Genomic DNA, 6,000 nt, shown 5'->3' on the forward strand with positions numbered 1-6,000 from the left:
ACCTTTTCCAGGTGATTTCCCACATTTTCCAGAGCCTTTCCCATATTTTCCAGAGCTTTCCCACATTTCCCAGAGGTTTGTCCAGGTTTTTCAGAGCCTTTGCCACATTTCCCAAAGGTTTTCCCACCTTTCCCAGCTTTTCCAAAGGTTTTCCCACCTTTCCCAGCTTTTCCAAAGGTTTTTTGCAGCTTTTCCAGAGGCTTTTCCAGGTTTTTTTCCAGGCAGCCCCTCAGGAAGAGGAGCCTCCCAAACCCAAACAACGATTTCCTGCCGCGGTTGTTTTCTTTAGGAAACTGGAGCGGGGCGGAATTCGGGAATATCTGGGAGCTGGAGGTGCCAGTTCAGGGGAATTTTTTGGGGGGAGGAAATTTTGGTGCTGAATTTAGCCCGACATTGGTTAAAATTAAATATGGGATGAAAAATATATATATATATATTATGGTGTTAAAAAATGTTATGTTGAAAATATTACATTAAAATAGGAATATTATATTAAAATATGATATTAAAACATTCCACCAAAATAGGATCTTGAAATATCACCAATTTCAAAACAAAATACATTTTATGTATTTGAGGCATTTATAATTAATATTTTAATAATGTGTATTTAGAATACATTTAAATACATTTATATTCAATATTTTAATAATCTGTATTTATAATACATTTTAATACATTTATATTCCATATTTTAACAATTTGTGTTTATAATGTATTTTAATAAAAATTAAAATTCTAAAGTAAAATAGATTCTATAAAACATGATATTGAAATATATTCTCTAAAACAGACTATATAAAAAGATATTTAAAAATTAATGTTATATTCAAATGTATTGTAGAATTACATAGAAATATAATATGAAGATCTATAAATATATTCTACTGATATAATATAATATAACATTATATATATAGTATAATAAATAAAATATAATAGATATATGATTAATATAATATAATATAATATAATATAATATAATATAATATAATAATAAAATATAATATGATATTATATTATATGATAATATTATATAATGTAATGTAATGTAATATGATGTAATGTAATAAGATATAATGCAATATAATATTATATATAATGTAATGTAATGTAATATAATGTAATATAATATAATTAATATATTAATCCCAGGTTTTTGGGAATTCCTTTGGGAATCCCTAAAGACAATTTCTAGCATCCCATCATTGTCCTTAGGGAATCCCTGTCCCTGCCGGGATTTTGGGATGTGCTTTTCCCCATCCAGGATTTTGAGGGAATTCTCGGGAATTGTGACGTGCAAGCGCACAGAATTCCCAGCTGTGCTTTTCCCAACCACTTTTGGAACTTCCCAAATTTTCCCTGCTCCGGGCGGGAAGAGGAGCCGCTCCCGGATTTTGGGGACAAGCGGCTCCTGCAGGAGCCATTCCCAAAATCTGTCCCAAATCCCAGTTTGGTCGGTGACTCCGTGGAGTTCAGCCGTGGAGGAGCGAAGGTTTGGGATGCTCCCAAATTCCCGGAATTCCAGCGGTTTATTCCAGGCTGGATGCTGCCCTCTAGTGAAGTCAGCACCAGTCCGACCAGTCCGACCAGAGAGCTCGAACTGGGACCAGCAGCTCCAGGGCTCCTCGGGAAAAGCTAAGGGAAAAAAAAATAAAGGGAGAAAAAATCAAAAAAATCAAGGGAAAAAAAAAATCAAGGGGAAAAAAAAAATCCAAGGGGAAAATCCAGGAAAAATCAAGGGGGATCGAAGGGGGAAAATAATGGGGAAAATAAATTATGGGGAAAATGTAGGGGAAATCAAAAGGAAATCAATGGAAAATGGAGGGGGAAATCGAGGGGGAAATCAAGGGAAAATCAATGGAAAATAGAGGGGGGAATAGAGGGAAAATCAAGGGTAAATCAAGGGGAAAATCGAGGGAAAATAAATGGAAAATGGAGGGGGAAATCGAGGGGGAAATAAAGGGGGAAATCAAAGGGAAATCTAGGGGAAATTGAGGGGAAATCAAGGGGAAATCAAGGGAGAATTCGAGGGAAAATCGAGGGAAAATCAAAGGGAAATCAAAGGGAAATCAAGGGAAAGAATCAAGGGAAAATCAAAAGGAAATGGAGAGAAAATTGAGGGGAAATTTGAGGGGAAATCAAGGGGAAGAATCAAGGAAATCAAGGAAAATGAAGACACGAGGGTCACATTCTCGTTCTGGAAGTGCCGAGTGGCTGCACCCCTGGCACGAGCAAAGATTTCACCCAGTTTGATTGAAATAAGTTTTTATCTTAAAAAAAAATAAGAAATAAGAAGAAGGCAATGAAATTATTTAAGAGAGTTTAAAGAGGCTGAAACTGGGGCAGTGACACCCCCAAACTGAGGTTCCCTGGGGTTTGAAGTGGGTTGAGCGGCCTTGCAGCTCTAAAACCATTTAAAAGTTCTGTTTAAATGCTTGGTTTCTAATTAAATGAGTTAAATTTTAATTGTCTGGACACTCCGTGCTGGCTGGGGAGGATGGAGGACATGGGGGGATGAGTTTGGGGTGCCCACATAGACCAGGAGGGCAGGGGACAGAAAAACACCTCAGAAACCCCCAAAACCCCCCAAAAATCCTAATCCATGGCACGAAAATAATCCCTGTACTTGTTTTTTGCCTGATTCCTTCTGCTTTTAGCCCAAAAGAGGCACTGGGGGTGGCAGGTTCACAGAGCTGAGCTGGCACCTCAAATATTCCAGAAATCCCGAGGTTTTTAGGGAAAGAATAAATAAAAGTTGGCTGTTAATTGGTACCAGCCTGGAGAACTCGCTGCAGTGGAATGTGGAGGAATGAATAAAAGTAGTGAGAAATGGGGGGAAAAAATAAAAAATTAATTAAAAAAACCCTATCAGGTTCTTCTTTTGCCACCATCCCCGAGTATAAAAGGAGAAGAAAAAAAAAAAAAATCCTGTCCCTTTGTCCCCTCCATTGCCCTCTACAGATGCAAAAAAATCTAATTAAAATTTAGAAGAAGAGATGGGGGGGAAATTAAAAAAATATATATATTTTAAAAAGACACGGGGTTTTTAGCTTTAAAAAAAAAAAGCAAGAAGATCCTTAACAAAGGCCATAATATTAGCAGGGCTGATTCGTCAGCTGCTACCTGATAATCTCGAGTTGAGCGAGCTTTATTAACGCTGCAAGCCTCGGCTCTTTGTTAATTACGGGCTTTGCTAATGATTTGGAATATTGGCCGGTTCTGGGGGATGTTGATGAATAGAGACCTCGCCAAGATTTATTCCTAATTATCTTATTTGTCTCCCTCCATTACTTTTTATGGCTGAAATTTATGGAGCTATTACCAGGGACCTCGCCGCGGCTCCGAGATGATTTGGGAGAAGAGAGATGTTTAATAATAATAACAATAATAATAACAATAAAAAGCTGGATTAATAGGAAAGAGATTGCAGAGAGGTGAAGAGGTGGGGGCTGCTCCTGGGGCGACCCCAGGGATGGGCCCTGGGAGGGAGAAATGTCCTTGCCCAGCAGCCAAGGAGTGTTGGGATGCTGGAAAAGTTGGGAAATTCCTCCCGGCACCTGTAAGAGTTGGGGAACTCCTTCAGAAGGAGAAATCCAGCAGGGTTTTCCCAATGGTTCTCTCCATGAGGATCTTCTCCCTCCCATCCAAATGCTGCTCTTGAGCTGCTGGGGTGCTCTGGCTCCTGATCCACCCCAAAGCTGAAGTTTGGGACACCCCAAGAGTGAAATTTGTGATACCCCAAGAGTGAAATTTGTGATACCCCAAAGCTGAAATTTGTGATACCCCAAGAACTGAAATTTGTGATACCCCAAGAGCTGAAATTTGTGATACCCCAAGAGTGAAATTTGTGATACCCCAAGAACTGAAATTTGTGATACCCCAAAGCTGAAATTTGTGATACCCCAAGAGTGAAATTTGTGATACCCCAAGAGTGAAATTTGTGCCACCCAAGAGCTGAAATTTGTGATACCCCAAGAGCTGAAGTTTGTGATACCCCAAAGCTGAAATTTGTGCCACCCCAAGAGTGAAATTTGTGCCACCCCAAGAGTGAAATTTGTGGCCCCAAAACCACCCCAGGGTCTCTCCTTTAACCCCAGTGCTGCCATTTCCACGCTCATCCCAATAAAATGATCCAGTGGTTGAATATGTGACACCTCTGGATCCTGGAATTTCCTGTGTCCCCACGAGGTGGCCGTGACAGTGCCCAGCCCCAAAAATCCAGGGGGTTTCCAGCAAACCAACCCTTTTCTCCCACCCCATTCCGGGGCTGAGCCCCCACCCTTTAATTTTTGTTTTCTCTCAGCTGCGCTGGGTTCTCTCCCGGGCTCTCCCAGGAAACATTTTGCCAGTCCTACCGAATTTGCCTCACAAAGGAGAGCGAGCTGCAGCTTATCTCCGTGGAGTATTATTCCTGTATCTTCCAGCGAGTAAACCTACTCTGTCCCGATAAGACACCTCACACAAAAGATCCAAGGCAGCCAGACTCTCATGGAGAGAAGAGGTTTGCTTCTTTTTTTTTAATTTTTTTTTTTTTTTTTTAATTGTAAATTTGCAGCTCCAGAAGGAGAAGTTGCATTCCCGTCCAGGAGTGCAGATTAAAATAATTACCCACAGCTGGTTTCGTTAGCCAAGAGGGGAGGAATAAAAATTAAAATGAGTGTTAGAGATTTGGGGAACCCCAAATTGTAGGATTGTTTGTGAACAGGGACAGGAGTGTCCCAACACATGCCAGGGATGGGACAAGCACAGGGGACAAGGGAAACCCACGGAGGATGAGGGAGCTGCTCCTTCCTCCACTGATGGATATTCCTGGTTGGAAACCCACAGGGATGAGGATCAGGATGAAGATGAGGACCAGGATAAAGACTGGGATGAGGATCAGGATCAGGATGAGGACCAGGATTGGGATTGGGATGAGAATTGGGATCAGAATCAAAATTGGGATGAGGATCAGGATGAAGATGAGGATGAGGATTGGGATGAGGATGAGGATCTATATTGGGATGAGGACTGGGATGAGGATGAGGATCAGAACAAGAATCTGGATGAGGATCAAGACCAGGATCAGGATCAGGATCAGGATGAAGATCAGGATGAGGATGGAGATCAGGATCGGGATTGGGATTGGGATGAGGATCAGAATCAAAATTGGGATGAGGATCAGAATGAAGATGAGGATGAGGACTGGGATGAGGATGAGGATCAGAACAAGGATCTGGATCAGGATCAGGACCAGGATGAGGATCAGGATGAGAATGAGGATCATGACCAGGATCAGGACCAGGATGAGGATCAGGATCAGAACGAGGATCAGGATCAGGATCAGGATCAGGATCAGGATGAAGATCAGGATGAGGATGGAGATCAGGATCGGGATTCGGATTGGGATGAGGATCAGAATCAAAATTGGGATGAGGATCAGAATGAAGATGAGGATGAGGACTGGGATGAGGATGAGGATCAGAATGAGGACCAGGACCAGGATCAGGACCAGGATGAGGATCAGGATCAGAACGAGGATCAGGATCAGGATCAGGATCAGGACCAGGATGAGGATGAGGATCAGAATGAGGACCAGGACCAGGATGAGGATCAGGACCAGGACCAGGATCAGGATCAGGATGGGGATCAGGATCAGGCTCAGCCTGGGAGTGAAGCTTCCCCTTCCCACCCGAGCTGCAGCCCCATCAACACAGATGGCAAAATCTAAATGTTATGATAAGGTATTTCTCCCAAATTTCCATCTTAATAGAATTACGAGCCTGTAATTACCCTACAAGCCTGAAAACCTGCCGGAATCCCAATTAGGAATCTGAGGACATAATTGGCCCCTAATTAGAAAGATTTGTCAAATGAGCACAATCTTCTCACCTCTTCTTTTTTTTTTTTTCCTCCCCTTTTCTTTTCCTCCTCTTTTCCCCCTGGTAAAAATAGGGATATTTTCCTTCCCCCTCCACCTCTTTCCCCATAAACACGGGGCTGCAATCCCAGCTGCAC

Source organism: Lonchura striata, chromosome 26, assembly GCF_050655825.1.
Source record: "Lonchura striata isolate lonStrDom1 chromosome 26, ASM5065582v1, whole genome shotgun sequence".
Taxonomy (NCBI): Eukaryota; Metazoa; Chordata; class Aves; order Passeriformes; family Estrildidae; genus Lonchura; species Lonchura striata.